The sequence below is a fragment of the Rhinoraja longicauda genome, chromosome 1 (assembly GCF_053455715.1).
Source record: "Rhinoraja longicauda isolate Sanriku21f chromosome 1, sRhiLon1.1, whole genome shotgun sequence".
In the NCBI taxonomy this organism is placed as follows: domain Eukaryota; kingdom Metazoa; phylum Chordata; class Chondrichthyes; order Rajiformes; family Arhynchobatidae; genus Rhinoraja; species Rhinoraja longicauda.
Window position 1 is genome coordinate 78,494,199 of NC_135953.1, and position 25,219 is coordinate 78,519,417.

Genomic DNA, 25,219 nt, shown 5'->3' on the forward strand with positions numbered 1-25,219 from the left:
GAATGGATTTTGGCAAGGCTAACAAAATTTGACTGGACCAATCCATTCACATAATTCAACCCCTGTTGATACTAAATCATCCTACCACAACCAGAGAGCAGTGCAGAACTACTATCTATCTCTTTGTGACTCTCAGATTATACTTGATCAGACATTGCTGGCTTTACCTTGCATTAAACGTTATTCCCTTATCATGTATCTATACACTGTAAATGGCTTGATTGCAGTCATGTATTGCATTTCTGCTGACTGGTTAGCACACAATAAAAGCTTTTCACTGTACCTTGCGACAATAAACTAAACTATCCAACTCATCAATAACACCATTAATGTAAACTGGGCAGTGAAGCAATTGAAATGAGCAGCTAAATAAGGCTGGCCTGCTGTTTGCTTTCCACATAAGGGGTAGAGGTTAATTGCTCATCGTGATCCATACATCCATTTGTGAAATGAACTATCCAATTGGGTCCCCTTAACCATTTTGACCTAAGCTGAAAGGTTATGCAGGTCGTCATTGTACAAGTAAAGGAAACGATAGGATGGCTTTTTAGAAGTCACAAAGTCCCAGTTCGACGATTTTTTTAGGCGACTACAAGCGACTAGGCTGTCACCACGCGGTCGCCGGGGTGTCGCAGGCATGGTTGTGAGTAGTCTCCAAAGAGTCGTAGCGTTTTTCTGGTCGCCGCTGGATTTTGTGAAGGTTTGAAAATTTTTGCCGACTGTTGGTTTGATGCCAATGAGCGTAGCTTGACGTCTCCTGATGTGGGCGCTGTCATAGGTTGTTGCAAGGTTGTCGCCAGGTGACGTAGGTTGTCGCCGGTGCTGACTTCGGCAAATTCCAAGTGTGGACTTGATCTGATCATCCATCAGTGCAATGTGTCCATAAATGATGTTAGGTTTTGTATGTTTTTGCACTTGTATTCTGTTTAAAGTTTGAATTTTAAAGATTGAAGTTTGAAGTTTATTGAAATTTATTGATGTTTATTACAATATTTTTGTATGCACTGTTGTATGTTCTAATCAACCTTTAAAAAAAATTTGTTTGAATATTAATAAAGGAAATTCTTGACATTTTGATGGAAAATTGATGTATGAAGTTATTGTATTTCAGAGTAGTTTCTCATCACTTTCAAATAGTCATGATGCAGAATGATTGGAAACCCTACCTTTTATAGGGAAAGTGGGTGAAACGTGAATTGTCTTCAGTTGTCCTCAGCCTTCAGGGTCATAGCTTGTTGTAGCTTGTCGCGGGTGGACGTAGGTTGATGCCTCTGTGGTGATAGGTTGTCGTAGGTGCGGTCGTAGGTGGCCGTTCTACTTGCGACGATTGGGTTGCCGGTTTTCGGTAGCTTGCTGTAGCTTGAGGTCGACTAGGTGGTAGGTTGTTGTAGCTTGTCGTAGACATTGTCATGGGGGGGGGGGGTCCAGTCGCCGGTTTTTCGGTGACCTGCTACGACTATGACAGTCGCCGGCAGTCGCCTTAAAAAATGCCTCACTGGGACAGGGCTTTTTCTTCTTCGTCAAACTGCTATCTGGAATGGGATTGATGTACATAACTTCTTTCTGTCTTCTAACAGTATATCAAACATTTAATAATAAATCTAGAAGAAACCCAGTAATATTTTGCTAAAATATGTAAATGTTCAGGTGAGAATAAACTTTAAAAAAGTACACTTAATTTCTTTGTCTAAATGAAAAGTACCGATGCCTAACTTCCTTGTAGGTCAGCAGTAGTGCACTTCTAACAGAACTGTTTTGATATACTGCTGATGTCTTGCAACTCCATTTAATTGCTCATAAGGGGAAACTAGATCTTCAAAATTAATAGCTATTTCAACATAATTAACATTATATACACATAATAAGCATTTACATAATACAACAAAATGAGAATATATGCAAATTAAAATAAACTAATGCGCTTATATATTATGTTGCTGAATAGGTTTGTCAAACATTTGCAGTTTTTCTAAAGTAAACATAGTTCTTGAGAATCATCTACAGAATTTTAATGTGGGATTAAAGACTAATCTTCAATTCGGTCACAGAACATCTGTTCTATTTGAATGGCTAATCGTGATTCACAAACTGTTGCTTTTAAAGATCAGTTGGTGAAAAGATGAATATCAAAGCTGAGGAACTTCAAGTGAACTGAACATAAGTGGAAGACATTGAAGGAAATGTCAGTAATTGTCGCAAAGACTAGCGTTGGTATTTACTGGTGATAGTCCAGGTAGCAAAACTTTGGCCACAATGTTTATGTAGCAAATTCATGGTTATTCTACAATCTATGAATATAATAAGAAACCATAGTGAGAACCATATTAACATTTAATTGAAGTTATAAAATATATCAATTTCAGAAATCAAACAGCAAGCCAGATGGCTTGTGATTCAGCATTATCCATTTATCCATTTATGATAAGCTGTGATAGATCTAGAGTCTAGATTCTTTAAGAAAAAGTGCAATTAAGATGGTGCAATAAAAAGGAAATTGAGTAACTGGTCTCACCAACCAAAGGACTTTTTGGTTTGTTTGTAATCTATTAATTCTATTTCAGGAATCTCTAACCCGAGAGCCGGGTGATGAAAAGAAATCTAATGAATGAAATGAATAACCATCTTGGATAAGATGCACTAATCAGTTTTTCCAGAAAATTAGGTTGTAAATGTAAGGCTCCGGAAAATATTTAGGAAGTATAGCTGTCCATGATGACTGGTGCAAAGCCCATCATTTAAAAAAAAAGGATGTGGTGTGACCCCGTAGTGGAGATTATTATAATGCATGATACCATAAGTGATCACTGCGCATCCCAAAATATAGAACTCCTCCAAAAAAGTACTGTCAAGTTGTGATCTGGGTCTGGAAATACTTTAGTGCCTTGAAAGTCCAGTTTAAGTTAGTGATGATGAACAGACTAATATGTGTTTCTTTTGTGAACTTCTGGCGGTAAAGTTCTGTGGCACATCAGGCCCAAGACCTAGTATGCAACAGGTCATTTTTGTAATTAAAGTGCTGAACATGAAAAGGAAAATGAGTAAGTAAGGAAGTAAATGGTCAAGCAGAGAGAGAGGCTGGTGGAAAAGAGGAGTTGGAGCGTAAATTGAGATGAGATTAGGCCAACAAAACCAGACGAATTATTAGGATGTTAATGAGTAACTACCTGAAGCCCATTTCTGTACTTACTCCTCAGCCTGGGACCTGCTCAGATGGGTTCTCTTCAACGTGCACTGGAGTGGCCTGTGTGTTATGAAGGATTGACTCTCCACATGTGATCCATGTTGTCCCATGGGCAGGCATATGCAAATGAAATATGTATGTCAGGTAAACAGAAGCCACAGAAGAGAAATAACCCACTTTGTGATTCTTCCAAGAAGCTGAATTTTAAAAGTTCAATCTCTTAGCACATGTAATTTTTTGCTGCACAACAGAATTCCTTAGCCATGGAGTAATAACTGAATATTCTGATTTTCTCCAGTGAGTTAGTGGATGTATAGAATTGAGTGCTGAAAATGACTTGGATATTTCCATCCATTAACTTCTAAATCTTCTTTTGATGTTGTTTCTAGCGTTTCAGTTTTGAAGAGAGTATCCTTCAATGGTTTCACGCATCTTTGCTTCATTGAATTTTATGTGCACAGCTTACAATGCTCCAAACTGGAACACATGGCTGACAACTGTTTAAATTAATGTAAATAACAAATGGTTAAACATAGAAAAATAGAAAGTAGGAGTAGGCCATTAGGCCCGTTGCACCAGCACCGACATTCAATATGATCATGGCTGATCATCCAAAATCAGTACCCCCTTCCTGCTTTCTCCCCATATTCCTTAATTCGATTAGCCCTAAGAGCTGTATCTAACTCTCTCTTGATCTTCAGATCTAAAGCAACAGTACAGATGCTTCCATGGGAAGTTGTCAGGGGTTGGGGCTACACTTCTAGTCACTGACTTCCAAATCACGTTCATACCAAAGTATCGAGTATAGAAGTTGGGAGGTCATGTTACAATTATGTAAGACATTGGTAAGGCCACAATTAGAGTATTGTGTTCTGTTCTGGGCACCTTGTTATAGAAAATATGTTGTCAAGCTGGTACGGGTTCAGAGAAGATTTACAAGGATGTTGCCAGGACTCGAGGGTCTGAGCTCTAGGGAGAGGTTGAGCTGGCTGGGAATCTATTCCTTGGAGCGCAGGAGGATGAGGTGTGATCCTACAGAGATGTATAAAATCATGAGAGGAATAGATCAGGTCAACACAGAGAGCCTCCTGCCCAGAGTAGGGGAATAGAGAATTCGAGGACATAGGTTTAAGATGAAGGGGGAAAGATTTAATAGGAATCTGAGGCGTACCTTTTTCATAAAAAGGATAGTGGGTGTATGGAACGAGCTGCCAGAAGAGGTAATTGAGGCAAGGGCTATTGCAATGTTTAAGAAACAATCAGACAGGTACAGGAATAAGACAGGTTCGGAGGGATATGGGCCAAATGCAGGCATGTGGGACCAATGTAGATGGGACATATTGGTTGGTGTGGGCAAGTTGGGCCGAAGTGCCTGTTTCCACACTATGATTCTGTGACTTTATGACTCTATAATGGTATGAGTGCTGGAAATCTAAAATATGTAAATGCTAATAGGTCAGGCAGCAAACTAATGTCAAAGGTATCAGAGAGAGAAACTATTTCTCATTTTCTGCTCATATTGACATTCAATTTTGTAACTAATTCAATGTTTTACTTTCTATATCCTGAGTTATAATTAAAGTAAAGTATAAATTTTAGTAAATAGTTTCCTATGTGGATACTTATCACGTGGCCTTGCCAGTCCATATAATATTAACATGGACATTCCCACAACAATCACTTAAGGGCCTGTCCCACTGAGGCAATTTCAAGGTGACTGCCGGCGACGAGGCTGCCGTACACAGTTCGCCGGGGTGTCGCGGGCATGATCATGAGGAGTCTTCCAAAAATCATAGTGGATCTCGGCGCATCGCTGAGAAATCATCCAGTTTGAAATTTCTCGGCGACAACTGGCTTGTCGCCAGGTATCGTTGCTTATTGCGGGCGCTGTCGCATGCTGTCCCCAGGTTTGATAGGTTCTCTTAGATGCATTTAGAAGCACATAATATTAAAATAAGTAAAGTCATTTCAAAATACCATAAAATGCTTGTGGTTAACCAATTTATTTACCGTCAGGACATTTGACAGGGAGATTGGAGGGGACAGTTTGACAGTCAGGTAAGCGTGGGAATTTTCACGATGTTTATGATCATCAGCCATTACATTTAAAGTGGGCTCCAAACCCAGATATGCAACCCAGAAACCAAATATGCATCTCCCTTACATTTTCAAAGAATGCCCACACACTTTTCACAAAAATCCACTTAACCACTTTAAAAATATTTTTTTAAATACAGCTATTAGTAAACTAGAAGTAAATCCAATTTATTCCTTGTTACAGTGAAGCTTGGTTTTTAAGTAACCCGGGCAAGTTTTTTTTATATCAAAACTCTCAAGAACTTACTGACTTGCCGGTGATTTCAGCGAAAATTAGGACGCCGGAGAAGCATTGACAGCGTGGGAATTTTCGCAATGTTTCCGAAAACGGCTTAATCTCGACCTGACTCGGCTTTGTCGTGGTCATTGTCATCGGGTAAAAGAAAATTTTGCCGATCTGCTACGACTTTGACAGTGGCCGGCAGTCGCCAAAAAAATCGCCTAAGTGGGACAGGCCCTTTAAGTTGTGGAAACAAGGAACTGCAGATGATGGTTTAGAAAAAAGTTACAAAGTGCTGGAGTAACTCAACAGGTCGGGTAGCATTTGGAGAGCATGGATGTGTGATGTTTCAGATCGCGAACCAATATGATCTCCCACCCTCAAAGCCATGCTTAATCAACCACTGGATTTCCAAATGCACCGATATCTCCTCCCTTAAAATCCCTTTCAGTAAGTTTCCAATCACAGACATTAAGCTTACTGGCCAATAATTTGTATATTTTTCTTTGCAGGCACAACATTAATCCCCCTCCAGTCCATTGGCACATTATCTGTGTCTCACAATGATTCATATATCTCAGCCAGTACACCAGGAATTTCTTCTCTTGCTTCTCTAGTTTCCCACGGTGGCCTTGAATATGCCTGATCTTAGGGCATTGTTGTATCTTCATACATTTCAGGACATCAGCATTTCCTCAACTCAATATCTCCTGGATTATCTACAAGGCATCACCATTAACTTTCCCAAGTTCCCTAGCCTTTAAGTCTTTCTCCATGCTAAAAAATACAGAAAAAATATTAATTAAGAACCTTGCCAATTTCTTGTACTTCCACACTTTGGTTTCTGAGGGCACTATTTGTTCTCTGGTTACCCTATTTCCCTTAATGTATTTATAAAATATCTGTATTCTCTTTAATTTTATTTGCCAGAGCTATTATGTGATATACATCTTATGTGTCCTCCTCTATCTGCTATACTTCTACAGGTATACACACCTATGCCACTCTTTGCATATCTTTCTCTTTTATTTTAGTTATCTCATATCATAAGATCATAAATGATAGTGGAATTAGGCCATTTGACCCATCAAGTCTACTCTGCCATTCAATCATGGCTGATCTATCTCTCCCTCCGAACCCCATTCTCCTTCTTTCTCCCCATAACCACTGACACCTGTACTAATCAAGAATCTATCTATCGCTGCCTTAAATATAATCACTGACTTTGCCTCCACAGCCTTCTGTGGCAGAATTCCACAGATTCACCATATGGTTCATATGTGCAGAAAACAAATGGTTATTTGAGGTGTACATGTCCTGCAATAGAATTAATTAACACCTCACCATCTTTCACCGTTCATCTGTAGTTTACATAGGGACACTATTGACTAGCCTCTTCTCATCCTATTTGGCTTTAAAAAAATCAGTGATTTTGGTGACAGCATTTGTTTGTGCTCGAAACCTAGTTTAATAAATGACCCTGTGTGTAGGAAGGAACTGCAGATGCTGGTTTAAATCGAAGATAGACACAAAATGTTAGAGTAGCTCAGCGGGACAGGCAGCATCTCTGGAGAGAAGGAATGGGTGACGCTTCAGGTCGAGACCCTTCTTCAGACTGATCAGCAATAATAAAAGACCCTGTTTGATTGGAACTTCATCCCTCACTTTAAACATCTGCTCCCACTATCATTAGTGTACTATGGCTGTAGTGTATACCATCCATGAAATGCACCACAATTACTCACCAAAAGGAGAACACTTTTGCTGAAGGCACACTCTGGGTCTCAGCAGGAGGCGGAGGAGTAGATTGTCAGAGAAATTGCAGTGAGGAACGCAAGAGTAATAGAATTAGAGTAGTGGGTGATTTCAACTTTCCTAATAATAGATAGAATTGCTTAAGTGTGAAAAGAGTTGAGGAAGAGGAATTTGTAAACTGTGTCCAGTACATCTACCGTATGTTGATGATTCTAGGGACAGGACTGCATCTAATCTGAGGGAATTTTTGTAACGGACTGCAGGTAGACCCAAATGCAGCACACAGAACCAAGGAAGTAGTTTAGAATAAGCTTTATTTCTACCTGCTCGTGGTCGGGGACAGAAGACTGAGGCATTCACCAGAGCTACGACGAGGCATGAAGGTTGGGTGCAGGCAGGGTCAGCAACGGGAAATCAGTCCAAGAGAGAATGCTGGAGAGTCTTGCATGAGGGCTAAGAACAAACTGGCAAAGAGTGTGTGTGCAGGAAGGGTTTATATGCCGGCTTGATTGGTGATCTGGAGCAGGTGAGTGAACAGGTGAGGGGAGTTGGCTTAACGTGGTAGGCATGGCTGGCAGGTGAGTGAACAGGACAGACTGTGACAATTTTGTTCCCTGAACAAATAATTGAAGATACAGCTGTGAGAGTAGTTTAGAGATAGAGACCATAACCCTGTAAATTCTGAGGTGGTCATGGAAAGAGATAAGGATAGTATGGAAATTAAGGTTGAATTTGGGAAAGGCCAATTTCAATATCGTAAGACGGGACTTGGCTAAAGTAGACTGGGATCGCCGCCTGCAAGTAGGTCTACATCTGACGTGAGGGAGCCATTCAAAAGTGAAGCAATGAAAGTTCAGGGCTGATGTGCTCTCTGTAAGCGACAGATACAGACAAAAAATCCAAGGAATCCTGGATGTCAAGGAAATGAGGATTTGTTCAGGAAAAGAGGGAAATGCATGGCAGGTATAAAGAATTGATTTTTTTTCATTCAGATGGTGTTTGGTATCTTAGTGGGTGCTGGAGGCAAGTATTTTCACATCATTTAAAAGGCATCTCTACAAGCACTTAAATCACCAATGCATGGAAGACTGATAAATGGGAATTGTATAAATGGCTACTTGATGGTTGACATGGACTTGATAGGCCAATTGGTCTTTTTAGTGCAATATGATCCTATGGCACCCTGGTGATTATTGGAAACATTACAGATAGCACTAGAGTATTTGTTAGATTATGTCACAGTCCCAAATCAGTCACACCTGCATTAATGGTAACAGTGACCAACCAAAGTAAACATTAATCAAACATATGTAACACGGAAAAAATATGAATCAACTGAATATGAAAAAAAATGCATAGATTAATGGGTCAAAGAGATCTGTGGTGTGGCACTAATCCACCCAGAGCACGAATACCAATGATTTCTGAGTTGCCTTCTCCAGAACAAAATGTAACTGCTGCAGTTTTGTTCAGCAGGTTGCACTGGGGACCAGAAAACACACTAAATACTTTGTTGTTTACACGCTGTGCAGTCACATTATGAAATAATGAAAAAAAATTGTTGCCTTAATATTGTTCATTAATTCTTGTTAGAAATAAACATTAGGTGCAAGGTATTTGCACTGAATAGAATAAGTTTGGTTCACAAATTCATTCTTGATTCCCTCCATTTTATCCCAGGTTATTAGACATGAGCCCAAACTGAACCAATCAGGCAGAGTGCTGAGTTAAAATTATTAAACCAAAGTAAAAACTGGGCTTAGTTCCAAATGGATCATCTGTCATGGGTTTGGATTCTTGCTGAGTAATCTATGTTTGAACAAAATACTTTTCTCTCGTTTATTAAAAATAATTGCATTTTGACCTCAGGAAAGTGGAAAAGGATGTGATATTTTTTTAATGCAACTCACTTTTATTATATTTCCTATGACCTCATAAAATATTCTGAGAAAATGAAATGCAGAACTTGGGAGTCCTGGCATCAAATCAATTCTTTAAAACGTAGGTTGAAGATAATAAATTAATAATATTAATGGGCTTGGTAATAATTAGACAAAGTGCTAGGTTCCTGGTTTCAACATTTTTCAGGAATAGAGGCAAGCCTATCATTAACTTTTCATCTTCAGTTTCCCCTGAGAAGGTGTAGGTGACCTACCTTTGAGAACTGTAATTCAAGCTCTGAAGATGCTTCCATGTTGCTATTTGGAAGAACATGTTGGTCAGAATGGTACTTACAAACTAGGGAAATTGTTTCCAAGGACATTTGGCGCACTCTTAAAAGTAAGGTTAGTCAGGGCCTTTTGCATGGAACCATTGATTACATCATTATCTGAGGAATTTTCAATTTAAGTTTTTGTTTTATATTTCCCACAGGCTTGTGACAGAGTTTTCACATGCAAACTGCCCCTCTACCTTCTCAATGGTGAAAGCTGCAACTTAGAATCTAAACTGCAAAAGAAACACATGTGAGTTGTAGCATTTCATCATTGCAGCCACAGGTTTGCTGAGTTTGTGAGGGTGGATATTTAACATGAGGATGGCTATTTTATTCCAGATCATATTGAAATTGAGTGAACTTATTGTATCACCCATCCGCCCAAGTACAGAATATTCCATGACATGCTTGTTCTTTAAAGTGGTTAAGGGGCTTTGCGGTATCAGGAGGTGAATCAATATTACTGAATACATGTAGAAGCAAGGAACTGCAGATGCTGGTTTACAAAAAAAAAGACACAAACTTTTGAAATAACTTAGCAGGACAGGCAGCATCATGGGAGCACTTGGATAGGTGACATTTTGGGTCAAGACACTTCTTCAGACTCCAATCTAGTCTGAAGAAGGATCCTAACCTGAAACATCACCTATCCATGTTCTCCAGAGAGGCAGCCAGACCCAGTTAATTACTCCAGCACTTGTGTTTTGTTTTTTTACTAGATGCATATTATTTAACCTGGTCCTGCAGGTAGCACATGTATGTGGCTGATCTGGTTGAGTTTCTTATCAATTTACTATGGCCTCATAAAACAATCTGAGAATGTGAAATGCAGAACTTGGGTGAGCTCACATCTTTAGCTTAAGGATGAAGTTGATGGGGAGTGTAATAATGCTAATACAGAATACAGAATACAGAATACAGAGCCTTTATTTGTCATTCGGTACCGAGGTACCGAATGAAATTATGTTACCAGCAGTCACACAAAAAAAAGAAACACAAGCAACATAACCCCAACACAAACATCCATCACAGTGACTCCAAACACCCCCTCACTGTGATGGAGGTAACAAAACTTCTGCTCTCTTCCCCACGCCCAAGTCCCCGCGGCCGAGCCGCACCGGGCGCTGAAACATCCCGCGGCCGAGCCGGGCGATGGAAGGCCACGCGGCCGTACCGTGCGCAGCTAAGTCCCGCGGCCGAGCCGCGCCGGGCGATGGAAGGCCCCGCGGCCGAGCCGCACCAGCGATGTAAGGTCCCGCGGCCGAGCCGCACCAGCGATGTAAAGTCCCGCGGCCGAGTCGCGCCGGGCGATGGAAGGCCCCGTGGCCGAGCCGCGCCGGGCAATGGAAGGCCCCGCGGCCGAGCCGCACCAGTGATGTAAAGTCCCGCGGCCGAGCCGCGCCGGGCGATGGAAGGCCCCGCGGCCGAGCCGCACCTGGCGCTGAACCGTCCCGTGGCCGTTCTGGGCGATGGAAGGCCTCGTGGCCGAACCGCACCGGGCACTGTTAAGTCCAGCGGCCGAGCCGCACCGGGCGATGGAAGGCCCCGTGGGCGATGGAAGGCCCCGCGGGCGATGGAAGGCCCCGCGTTTTAATTTTTAAATTTTTAAATTTTTTTTTTAGCGCAAACGGAGATACGACTCGGAAAGGGTCGCATCTCCGTTTAGGAAGAGATTTTTTTAAAGGTCTCCTCCACCCCCCCCACCACCCCCCACATATACACAGCTAAAGATAGGCTATTTCATACATCTAACACTAACAAATAGACAAAGAAAGCAGAAAGACAAACAGACTGCCGGCGAGCCGCAGCTGCAGGGCAGCGCCTCCACTTCCGGTCACATAATACCACTGAATGTCAAGTTAAAGAAGGTAAATACTCTTTACAAAATTGTTGCCAGGGACATTTGGGGCAATCTTAAAGACAAGTGTTGTCCAGGCATTATCTGCATAATTTTCAATTTAAGTTTTTGTCATGTATTTCCCACACACTTGTGGTAGTTTTGCTGCTTCTACCAATAAGCAGAATAAAACCAATTAAGAATATGAACCAAAATATTGAATTTGTCCCAATCGTTATCAAATAGCAAAGGAATGGTCCTGAATAGTTGCCCAGAAATTCATGCAAAGACACTCATGCTCTGGTTCCAGATTAGCCTCCCATACATGATGTGTGAAGTGGTGTATGTATCAGCATTGCAGGTCATAGAGTCATAGAGTGATACAGTGTGGAAACTGGTCCTTCAGCCCAACTTGCCCACACTGGCCAACATGTCCCAGCTACAATAATCCCACCTGCCTGCGCTTGGTCCATTTCCCTCCAAATCTGTCCTATCCATGCACCTGTTCTTAAACAATGGGATAGTCCCAGCCTCAACTACCTCCTCTGGCAGCTTGTTCCATACCCTTTGTTCCCACCACCCTTTGTGTGAAAAGGTTACCCCTCAGATTCCTATTAAATCTTTTCCCCCTCACCTTGAACCTATGTCCTCTGGTCCTCGATTCCCCTACTCTGGGCAAGAGACTGTGCATCTACCCGATCTATTCCTCTCATGATTTTGTACACCTCTATAAGATCACCCCTCATTCTCCTGCGCTCCAAGGAATAGAGACCCAGCATACTTAACCTCTCCCTTTCGCTCACTTCCTCTAGTCCTGGCAACATCCTCGTAAATCTTTTCTGAACCCTTTCAAGCTTGACAATATCTTTCCTATAACATGGTGCCCAGAATTGAACACAATATTCTAAATGCGTCTCACCAACATCTCATACAATTGCAACATGACCTCCCAACTTTTATACTCAATACTCTGACTGATGAAGGCCAATGTGGCATAAGCATTTTTGACCACCTTATCTACGTGTGACTTGACCTTTAAGGAACCATGCACCTGCACTCCTAGATCCCTCTGCTCTACAACACTCCCCAAACACCTACCATTTACTGTGTAGGTTCTGCCCTTGATAGACATCCCAAAATGCAACATCTCACACTTCTCTGTATTAAATGCCATCAATGATTCCTCAGCCCACCTGGCCAATCGATCCAGATCTTGCTGCAATCGTTCACAACCATCTTCACTATATGCAAAACCATTAACTTTTGTATTATCAGCAAACTTGCTAATCTTGCCCTGTATGTTCTCATCCAAATCATTGATGTAGATGACAAACAATAACGGGCCCAGCACCGAACCCTGAGGCACACCACTAGTCACAGGCTTCCAGTCTGAGAAGCAACCTTCCACCATCACCCTCTGCTTCCTTCCATGGAGCCAATTTGCTATCTATTCAGCTATCGCTCCTTGGATCCCATGCGATCTAAGCTTCCAGTGCATCCTACCATGCGGATGCTTGTCGAATGTCTTATTGAAATCCATGTACACAACAACTACAACTCTGCTCTCATTGACCATTTTGGTCATGTCTTCAAAAAATCAATCAGGTTTGTGAGAAACAACCTCCCACATACAAAACCATGCTGACTATCTCTAATCAGCCTGTGCCCATCCAAATGTCTGTATAACCTATCCCTCAGAATACTCTCTAGTAACTTTCCAATTACAGATGTTAAGCTTACCGACCTATAATTCCCAGCATTTTCCCTGCACCCTTCTTGAAAAGAGGTACAACATTTGCCACCCTCCAGTCTTCCGGCACCTCTCTCATCATATTTTAGGGCGACTCGTAAGTTTCAACCTGGGCACCCGCAATTTCCCCTCTCGTTTCCCACAATGTTAAAGTGAAAAGGAATAATTTAATAAAGTATCTAATGCTTTTGGTTCCTAATCTTTTGTGTTGTTGTCCTTATTGAAACCAGTGTGGTCTTGGATTTGCTCCAGGACTAATTCAGTGTAATGCTGGGGAATCTCATCACAATCGGCTTCCCTGCAGGATTCCATGGGAGTCGAGAGCAGAGACGGGTTAGGTCTTCTCAATCCATCGTCAAGTTTGTATGTTGTCAGTGCTCTGGGACTTATTGCAGTTTAAAGGGAAGAACAGGAACTGATTGGAACCATCAGCATTAGTAAGAAAAATCCAGTCAATTGAAAGTCAGCCAGGTTGGAGAAGTAAATAGGGAGAGTTATAGAATTGATAGAGAACCCAATGCAGGTCCATCCCCATCTGGGCTTGCTTTTGTCATTCTGTCCAGATGCTTTCTCAATATAGTGATGAGTATTAGTGGGGAAAGTACCATATTTCAAAATGTTTCTTTTTTTACATCCCTTTTAGCAAATTATTTTTAAAAAACCACTTTATAAAGTATTTCCCTCACCTTTCAGTGAGTGTGACCATCGTCTTGGTGTCATTCCCAGGTAGTGAAACATGACAGTCCCCAATAGTTCTTGTTGCTAATTATATTTGCAAATTCATAAGATTGTTGCCAAGTGAATTACCGCTCTGCTTAGTTCTTCTACTTGGGAATGGTGCTCCTGAAACGTAGCCATCGTGCAGTGGATTGCAAGAAACTATTTACTCATAAAGGTTGGGTACTTGAGTTTGATGTCAGGAGATTTCCTCACAGTTACATGAAAATAATTTGAAAATGTTAATATGGAGAGCATATATGTTCCATCATATTTCTGGTAATAGCTTCAACTTGTTGTTATCAATTGCGTCCCCTGACACCTTTTAGCAATGTATGTGTTCAATTATTTCAATCAGTGCATAGCCTAAATGAGGTTCTATTTCCAAGGAGTTATATTGACCCATTTGAAAGGGTATTCCTAATAACTATATCTGGTTTTCAAGACTCAATTGTTCAAATAAAATTAATATCCCATGATTCAGTTGCTTGAGAAAAAATATTTGAATTGGATTGTCATTTATCTCTACAGGAGGCAGCTTCGCTTATTATAAAGAGTTATTAATAGAAGCTGCAGTGACTCCTGCATTGTTCATTCTACATGCTGTCATCTGTTTGGATGAGACTGATAAAAATGTGAAGATTACCCCCTTCAGGATATCTTCATTTGACAGTTGTTAAAATGAAATTGTACCGGCACAACTTAGATTGGCATTCATGGATTATTATATTACAAAAAAACATTAAAACACCTCACTATCTATTACCTGTCATTTGTATGAATTGGTTCCTCACAGATGCAAAAAATACAAAGAGGAATCCAACTTGGGACCTTCTTATAGACGATAGGTGCAGGAGGAGGCCATTCGGCCCTTCGAGCCAGCACCGCCATTCAGTGTGATCATGGCTGATCATTCTCAATCAGTACCCCGTTCCTGCCTTCTCCCCATACCCCCTGACTCCGCTATCCTTAAGAGCTCTATCTAGCTCTCTCTTGAATGCATTCAGAGTATTGGCCTCCACTGCCTTCTGAGACAGAGAATTCCACAGATTCACAACTCTCTGACTGAAAAAGTTTTTCCTCATCTCAGTTCTAAATGGCCTACCCCTTATTCTTAAACTGTGGCCCCTTGTTCTGGACTCCCCCAACATTGGGAACATGTTTCCTGCCTCTAACGTGTCCAACCCCTTAATAATCTTATACGTTTCGATAAGGTCTCCTCTCATCCTTCTAAATTCCAGTGTATACAAGCCTAGTCGCTCCAGTCTTTCAACATATGACACTCCCGCCATTCCGGGAATTGTAAACCTACGCTGCACGCCCTCAATAGCAAGAATATGCTATTTCTTCAAGTTCTTCAAGTTTGATAATCCCGAACCCAAACTATCTCATTGTCAACACTGCAATTTTTAAAAATCTGTACTCTATAACTGTAATGCCATAATGCTGTCACTTTATATTCTGCATTCAGGTAGTAATTCTTCTCTTTGCACTACCTGTTGTACTTGATTGTGCTCAAACATTGTATGATTGGACTACATAGCACACAAAGTTTTCACTGCAGGTACACGTGACAATAATAAACCAATACAAATACCATTTCCACATTAATCTGCAGTACTTCCTTTTGTTATCACGATCACAACCACAATAATACTTTATTAGCCAAATATGTTTTGCAACATACGAGGAACTTCATTTGCCATACAGTCATAACAATAAAAAGCAACAGGACACACAAAATACATTTTAACATGAGCATCCACCACAGTGACTCCTCCACATTCCTCACTGTGATGGAAGGCGAAAAAAAAGTTCAATCTCTCCTTTTTTTGTCCTCCAGCGATCGGGGGCCTCTAATCTTCTGTTTACGGGACGATCTTGACTCCCGTAGCCGGCGGCGGGCCTTCCTCGTCGGAGCCATCCAGCTCCTGCATCGGGGGGGAGGGGATTTTAGCTCCCCTGTGCCAGGCGATCGGACCCCGGGTCGGGCCAATCGATCCTCGTGCGGCTTTTGGAGCTTCCAGATGGTGAGTCCACGGTCGCGGGTGCTCAAAGTCAGTCCCAGGCAAGGCCTCCAGCTCCATGATGTTCTGCTGCAGAGTGATCGGAGATGCGATCCGGAAAGCAGTCGCATCTCCGGCAAGGCAAGAGATTGAAAAAAAGTTTCCCCTGACCCCCTCCCCCACCCCCAACATAAAACAAACCAGAGAACATTTACACAACTTTTAAAACTTACCAAAAATAACAAAAAGAGTTTGTAAAAGACAGACAGTCTGTAGGCGAGGCAGCCATCGTGCGGCGCCCCCTGGTAGTTTTGAAGTCCTATTTCAAAAATCATGGTATTTGGGAAAATTGTTTATGGAAATGTTGTTGTATATCAATGAAGAATGGAACTCAGAAGTTTCAGAATGTTTTCTTTGTGTGATATCTTCTATCTCTATTGTGAACAAAATGATGCAATTTTTATATATTTGCGCATTTTGGTAGGAATCTGATCTTCACTCCCTCGCTCAACACTGTGGTGAAGGGAATGAGGGAATTAATTTTAACACTCAGAAATGAGAGAATTGTGCAAAAATGTTGGAGTATGTTTCCTAGGAGGCCTCCAACCAGAAAATGCTGCTGTGATTGGTGTTGGGTCTACTGTTTGCAATCTACATTAATGATTTGGATGACAAAGTAGTTAACATTGTTAGTAAATTTGCAGATGACACCAAAATTGATGCGATGGTGGATTGTGAGGAAGGATATTGAAGTTTAAAACAGGCCCTAGATCTGTTAGGAACTCAATGAAATTTAATTCTGACAAGTGTGAGGTGTCACACTTTGGTATGTCAAACCAAGGCAGGACTTGTACTGTAAATGGTAAATCTCAGGAGACAGTTGCTGAACAGAGAGCTCTGGGAGTACAGGTAAGTGGCATGTCAGGTGGGCATTATGGGGAAGAAGACCCCATGGATGTTTCCATTAGTGGGAGAGTCCAGAACTAGAGGTCATAACCTCAGAATTAAAGGACGTTCTTTTAGGAAGGAGATGAGGAGAAATTTATTTAGTGAGAGGGTGGTGAATCTATGCAATTCTTTGCCACAGAAGGCTGCAGACGCCAAGTCAGTGGATATTTTTAAGGCAGCGATAGATAGATTCTTAATTAGCACAGGTGTCAGAGGTTATGAGGAGAAGGCAGGAGAACTGGGTTGGGAGGGAGAGATAGATCAGCCATGATTGAATGCCGGAGTAGACTTGATGGGACGAATGGCCTAATTCTACTATTCCTTATGACCTTATGATCTTAAACCCTTTGGCGTGCTTGCTTTCATTGGGAAGGTTATTCAGTACGAATGTTGGCGTATGAGTGCAAGTCATTGGTGAGATCACACTTCGAGTACTGTCTGCCATTCACATCGACCAGCTATAGGAAGCATGACATTAAATGGAAAAAGATGGAACAAGAAGATGACATTAAATTGGAAAGGGTGCAGAAAGGATTCACCATGATGTTACCTGGGCTTGTGAGCTTGAATTACAGGGAGAGGTTGGACAGGCTGGAATTTTTTACTTTGCAACATAGAAGGCTTAAGGGTGACCTTAATGAAGTGTTCAAGATCATGAGGGTCATGGATAAAGTGAATGCACATAATCTATTTTCCAGGATGGAGGATTCTAAAACGAAAGGGCATGGGCATTAGATGAGGTTTAAGGACCACAGGGGCTCCAATCGCCAAGGTAAAGAAGGCTATGGATAAATGAAATTGATGTAGATAGGTAGATACAAAATGTGTAGGAATGAACTGTAGATGCTGATTTAAACCGAAGATAGACACAAAAAGCTGGAGTAATTCAGCAGGACAGGCAGCATTTCTGGAAAGAAGGAATAGGTGTCGTTTCAGGTTGAGATCCTTCTTCAGAGTCTCGACCCAAAATGTCACCCATTCATTTTCTCCAGAGATGGTGTCTGTCGCGCTGAGTTACTCCAGCTTTTTGTGTCGATCCTAGATACAAATTAATGGAGTAACTCAGCGGGCCAGGCAACATCTCTGGAGAAAAGGAATAGGTGGTTTACTCTAACTTCGGTATAAACCAGCATCTGCAGTTCCTTCCTACACACTTGATGTAGATAGGTACTCGATTGTCAGCATTGATGTGGTGGCTAAAGGATATTCTATGCCATATAACTATGACACACCAAAATACCATAAATGCCCTAATATTATTTCCACATCAGCACCAATTCAATCTTAGCGTGAAACCCGGTATGAAATTGTCTTTCAATCACTCATCAAGTCATTGTATATCTCCCCTATGTGTCCCATCATTAATTCAGCATACTCTTGCTATATTCACATTTCTTGTTTACCTTGTTGATTTTATATTCGCTGGAGTTTAGAAGAATGAGGGGGGACCTCATTGAAATGTACAGAATAGTGAAAGGCTTGGATAGAGTGGATGTGGAGAGGATGTTTCCACTAGTGGGAGAGTCTAGCACTGGAGGTCATAGCCTCAGAATTAAAGAACATTCTTTTAGGAAGGAGATGAGGAGGAATTTCTTTAATCAGAGGGTGGTGAATCTGTGGAATTCTTTGCCACATAAGGCTGTGGAGGCAAAGTCAGTGAATATATTTAAGGCAGAGATAGATTATTGATTAATACGGGTGTCAGAGGTTATGGGGAGAAGGCAAGAGAATGGTGTTAAACATAGAAACATAGAAAATAGTTCCATTCGGCCCTTTGAACCATTCAATATGATCATGGCTAATCACCCAAAATCAGTACCCCGCTCCTGCTTTCTCCCTATATCTCCTGATTCCATTATCCCTAAGAGCTAAATCTAACTCTCTCTTGAAAACATCCAGTGAATTGGCCTCCAGAGGGAGGAAGAGATAGATCAGCCATGATTGAATGGCGGAGTAGACTTGATGGATCGAATTGCCTAATTCTAATCCTATCACTTATGATCTTATGATCTATACTGAGATGGATTTGGATTGAGCATTCTGACTCCTACAGTATCTGAGTGCCTTGTCAAATACTGCTGTGGCTGCATTTTTGCAGATACCCCACTTGGCTACAAAGGCCACATGTAGGATTTTGACCGAGGCAGTGGGAGAATGACCAATGGGTGAGAAATAGGAGAAACTAGACCGATTGGATCCGTTGGGCCCAAACCTCTCCCATATTGGTACAGCACCCTTTCCTCCCCCACTCTCCCCTCCCCTTTGAACCAGCTGATGTGCCACCCACCTTGCCACCCTCAATTCTGGTCAGCAAGGCAGTGCAATTGTTCGTACTGCTTTCTCACAGCTCAACAATTCAGGTTTGATCCTGACCTGGGGTGCTGTCTGTGTGGAGTTTGCACATTCTCCCTGTGATTGCATGGGATTCCACTTGGTGCTCTGGTTTCCTCCCATGTCCCAAAGAGGAGAAGAAGGGCATGTGAGAGAGAATACATTGCAAACATTTAGGACAATTAGGAGACAAAGAATGGGACTTGGTTCTTCTTGGTTCTTGGTCCTCCAAAATATTCCAAATGGAATTTAAACTGGAGGTGGCGGAGTGTGGACTTAAGCAAGAGGGGCTTCTTGGAGAAGAGCTGCCTTAAAGTTGGTTGCGTCTGGTTGAATAACTGTAGTAGGGTGAAGACTATTCTATGCTTTAATTGTGCAAGGGAAGAATTAGTTGCTATACACATCTGTCTTGATAGCTGGTATCTCAAATTGAATCGAATGCCCTCGTCTGCCCCTGATAGGTTTGGGTTTGGTGTAGATGTGGTAATCTATGTCAAGCTGACCATTTAACATTTTGTAAAAACAGGTCAAATGGTGGGCTTTACGTCTGTCTTGGAGAGTGTTCCACCCCAATGAATTTAGAAGTTCGGTAACACTCGCTTCTCTCTCATAGATATTTGTAACAAAACGAGCTGCCTGTCTTTGGACACGTTCGATGGAAGAAATGTTCTTCCATCACCAAGAAAAGACTGATAGAATTGTTCTTTTGGGTGATGACATGAACCTAATGGGCCGAATGGCTGCCTTCTATCTTGTGATAAATAATAAGCCCTCCCTGTGCCACCAATCACTGGTGACAGTTATACTCTTAAACATAAACGCGGCACGGTAGCGCAGCGGTAGAGTTGCTGCTTTACAGCGAATGCAGCGCCGGAGACTCAGGTTCGATCCTGACTACGGGTGCTGCACTGTAAGGAGTTTGTACGTTCTCCCCGTGACCTGCGTGGGTTTTCTCCGAGATCTTCGGTTTCCTCCCACACTCCAAAGACGTACAGGTATGTAGGTTAATTGGCTGGGTAAATGTAAAAATTGTCCCTAGTGGGTGTAGGATAGTGTTAATGTGCGGGGATCGCAGGGCGGCACGGACTTGGTGGGCCGAAAAGGTCTGTTTCCAGCTGTATATATATGATATGATATGATATGATAAATGATGAGCAAGCATGTGGTATGACTGCACACCTGACATAGCATCTGATACACCTCTAGCATTCTCGTTCCCAACCATACCCCCCCAAAGTGTTCAGCATCCGTGTCCAACTGTGCAAAGTTTAAGATAATTGTTTCGCCTGATGCGAACTCCCCACAGCTGTCCCTGCCATCAGTGTCAGCTCCTGCTCATTTGTGCATTGTAAATCATCAGGTAAAAAAACAATCTGGCTCTTTAACTCAACCCACTGATGTGCGCTGGTGCATAGCTGTACATCCTGTGACAGTGCACCCTGAGAAGCAATGAAATCCTCAGAGGAATCATCCTCTCTCTCATGCTGAGCTACACTTGCTCTGTGCCTGAAGGCACTGGAAGCTAACCGGAAAAAAAATCTGATTTACAGTCGCAGTCAGAATTCTGACAATCACCACACGTAGTGCTCTCTTCATTTGTTCTTTCTGAAGTGTTGACAGTAATATTTGCACGTCTGTGACCTGCAACCAGCACCTTCCATTTATTCCTTAACTATGGCCCATTGGGTTGCAGATGTGCCTGATATCTCTCAGACGTTCTTATCTGATCAGTGAACTGCGATATTTGTTGCAGCCCACCTTCCACCTTCCCCTCGGCCATGCATTTTGCGCTCTCTTCTTCCAGAGTGAGTGATGTTGAATTACTCACCGAACAGATCCAGTAAATTTGATGTCGGTGATCAAGAGCTAGAAACATCTCATAATGAAGCCTTGATGCTGCTGAAATTTCACTGAAGTGGGAAATTATTTTTAAAACAGGTGAAGATAAGCTTTGGTTACTAGCTGTAGCCAGGGCAGCAATGTATCAATTCCCCACTATTTTTTTCACATTCATATTAAAAATAGTCTGGTCATTACAGCTTGTGAGTAGATACTGTAAATTTGCAACTGCAATTTTCTACTTAACAGCAATAAATATTCTTGAAAAAAACTTCAAAGCGGTTGTCATGCAGGTTTGGATATGCAATGGAAATAATTCTGTATATTGAGCATCCTGACACAACTTAGGTGAGAAGTAGTAACTCAGGCATCCCCTTTATCTCAGGAGGTTGTAACCGAACTACATTAGCTACTGCAGGTCCAATTTCAACTTATCCACATTGCTCAGACACCACACTCCTCCTGCTCACCTCCTCAGCATCTGCCGCCAATGTCAGGTGGTGGGAGCAGCAAGTTTTCTCACGTTCCTGGGGAACACATGTCTCCCTAACCCTTCCGCTACCCCACCCTTCTTTACCAACTCTTGATCATCCACACCTGTACAAGAATAACATCAGTGTCTTATTAAGTCAGGAAACTGCCCTTACTCTATGTCCAACACTCACCCTAAGCACTTCAAATTCAACAGGCAATAAAAATAAACATAAACACAAAAACAGAAGATACTGTATCACTGGAATATAAGTCGGTTGAGGCAGTATATGTGAAAAGTGACACGGGGTTAATGTTTCAGATCCAAGACTGCATTCTTATTTGAAATATTAACTTTATTTCTATTTTACACGGATGTCAGCAATGTTTCCCACATTTTCTGGTTTAATCTCCAAATTCTAATTGCACACTGTCCCTTTAAGTATAGTTGAAATGACATCATACTCTTGTCCATTACAATTGTTATGTAGCTTGGAGACATGAAACCCAGAAGCCTAAATTAACTGGTCCATTTCAACTGAGATTTCAGATTGCGATGCACTCTGGTGATTTCCAGGATTTCCCAGATGGTTCGATCTCATTGTAGTGGAAGATATATTCATACATATCAGGCAAATGCACATCTGTCCCATCAATATATGATAGCACACACCTATACGTGAAATATGGAATACATTAAAATTGACATTCATAGTCTTTGATGGGTTTTCCTTCAAACCACACAAAAACTGCCATTTTAACGTCAATGAATGCAATTCCCATCCCATTCACAAATTTGGCATCAATAATTTTTATTATGAAAATATACTATTCTATATGTTGATATGTGATTGATCAAAGCACAAGTGATTCTACACACAGAAATAACTGCACCTTTTGAAAAACAATGTTATGTTTTTATGTTTTCTTATGATGCACAAGGTCACCATCAGGCCACTCACTCTATGCCAGCTCTCAGAGCATTCCCATCAATCCCATTCCTGCACTTTTACCCTGTACCCCATTCTCTCATACATGCCCATCAAGTTCCCCTCACCCCCAATTTTCCTTAAACTACAGCAGGTATAATTTACAGAAGTCAATCAGTCATTCAATCAGCGCATATTATTTAACATGTGGGAGAAAACCAGAGCACCAAGGCGTAAACCACACAGTCACTGAGAGAATGTGGAAACTCCACACAGAGAGCACCAGAACTCGATATTGAACCTGGAACTCCAGAGTTGTGATGTACCAGCAATACCTGCTGTGTAAAAATGTCCAAAACATACAATGTGACAATATATGCATTAATATAGCAGTTTGATTAAATCAAAATATAATTGTGCAATTGATTAACGTTTAAAAAAATCAAAACTACGACAACATGTTGTTCATCTCTAGCAGTGACTGCAGAAATGTGCATCCAGACTCCTACTTTCCAAAGTAGTGGACAGCAAGTGAGTGCATTCTTCTTACCAGCTGTACATGCCTGCTCTCTTGGATGAGGGTAAACACAAAAACCTTTATTTACCCATGCCTGAAGTAGGCATTAGGCTCTTTGCATCAAAAAGTAAGAGACTAGAAATGCGCTTCCATATTAGTTTGCACTGGTATAGCCCAGCTTAAAGATTGCCTGCAGGTAAAGAAGAACTTGGTATTAGTTTTGGTTCATTAGTCAAGTCAAGTCAAGTCAAATTTATTTGTCACATACACATACTCGATGTGCAGTGAAATGAAAGTGGCAATGCCTGCGGGTTGTGCACAAAAATAATTACAGTTACAGCATATAAATAAAGTTAATAAGTTACTAAACATAGCACAAAAAGTGTCGACAAAAATTTAGTCTCTGGGGTTATCAAAGTTGACAGTCCTGATGGCCTGTGGGAAGAAGCTCCGTCTCATCCTCTCCGTTTTCACAGCGTGACAGCGGAGGCGTTTGCCTGACCGTAGCATCTGGAACAGTCCGTTACTGGGGTGGCAGGGGTCCCTCATGATCTTGCTTGCTCTGGATCTGCACCTCCTGATGTATAGGTCCTGCAGGGGGACGAGTGTAGTTCCCATGGTGCGTTCTGCCGAACGCACTATTCTCTGCAGGGCCATCCTGTCCTGGGCATTATTGTCATGTGTACCGCGATACAGTGAAAGAATGTGATGTACCATCCAGTTAAATCATACTATGCACAAGTATAATCAAGCCATACACAAGCACAACAGGTAGTGCAAAGAGAAAAATACCAAATGCTAAATATAGTGTTGCAGCATTATAGTATTACATTTGCAGAGAATGTGCAGATAAAAGAAATAACAAAGAGGTAGAAAGGGAGATCAGGCCTACACCCTAGCTTACGGGAGGACCATTCAGAAGTCTGCTAACAGCAGGGAAGGCACTATTCCTGAATCTGGTGGTACGTGTTCTCAAGCTTTTGTATTTATCTGCCTGATGGAAATGGAGAGAAGAGAGAATGACTGGGTTGAAATTGGTCCTTGATTATGTTAACAGCTTTCCTGAAACTGGTTTGTATGATGGACTGGGCTATATCCACAACTCTGCAATTTCTTGTAATCTCGGCCAGAGCTGTTGCCAAATCAAGCTGAGATGCACCTTGACAGGATACTTTCAATAGTGCATTTTTACTTGCTTATTGTAAACCTGCAATCTAATAGTGGCCATCACATCCCAATCAACCACAAAGCCTGAGCCCACTTTCCTAGACCTAACTTCCATTTTCTCCACGTTGGGCCACTGTTCACTCCACTTTCAAACTGCTAACCTACACGCCCCTGCACTTCTTCCCGTCCTGGTCTGCAATCACACCGTGAATCATGACCCCATGGTCACATCCTCAGCTACATAGGTTCCTGATTACATCTGATGAATACCACAGGGGATATGCCAATATATGTTTATAATTGGAAGGCTTGTTCACAAAAGATTCCATAAAAGATTAGACCAAACCCTTCTTGCTCATTGTAGTGAAGTTATATAGCTTACCAAAGGAATTCAATTCATTTTCAACATGACAGTTCAAAAGGTTTAAATTCTACCTTCCGAGTATCTATTTGAGTGAGGCGGGTGACTTGGCAATGATCTGTTCAGGCTGTCATTTCCCAAATTGAAGCTCAACAAGATGTCTGGTGAAGCATTAATATCGACAGCTGCAGGAGATTAAGTACCAGAGTGCTGGTAATAAATAAAGTACAAACAGTGGAAAGATGAAGCACTCACAAGATTAACATGTCGAAGGCATACACAATTTGCAGACAGAAACTGTTGTGCATCCTTTGAACGATTATGGTCCCCGTTATTTAAAAATATCTAATTTAGATGATAATGATATGTACATTGTAGCAGCTTGATTAAGTAAGAAAGATTGCACAAACTGATGATTGAGATCCAACTGTTCTTTGGATGGTCCTTAACTCACAGCCATTGCAGGGGGTTGTCAAGATAGTTGTCATGGTAGATCTTGGCTACATAGGTACATTTTGGTGGCATTCATTAGACTATGAAGATTTACGAGTCTGTCATTTTGCATTCTGAAGCTATTGCCATAATCCTTATGTAACAAAATGACAATAAGTTAAAGAAGGTGTTATTTTAATATACAACATACTTTATAATAAACATTTCAACCTACAAAGTTCAAGGTTATCAGTTTCATAATTTGAACACTGCTGTAGGAAAGCTTGTTTATGCAACCGTGTTCTGTTAATATTTAGGAAATGTTATAATGGTAATTATAAAACAGTTCGGTGGCAATCTTCACTTGCCCCACTGCCACCCTCACAGAAAGTTAGTCACCTCAAACGTGTATTTCAACTGCTTATTATGATCTCAAATTTTAAAGT

At 41.5% G+C, this 25,219-nt stretch overlaps 1 protein-coding gene across 9 annotated transcripts in view; it reads left to right on the top strand.

Annotated features, from left to right (window-relative positions):
- Positions 1–25,219, top strand: part of kcnip4a (potassium voltage-gated channel interacting protein 4a) — a 742,411-nt gene that overhangs the window by 541,182 nt on the left and 176,010 nt on the right. Inside the window, exon 2 of one of the 9 annotated variants that reach the window (XM_078400736.1) lies at positions 9,627–9,718. The exons of the other annotated variants lie outside the window; for them this stretch is intronic. The gene's annotated coding sequence lies outside the window, so the exon portion shown is untranslated. The remainder of the gene's footprint in view (positions 1–9,626; positions 9,719–25,219) is intronic. 9 annotated transcript variants of the gene reach the window in all.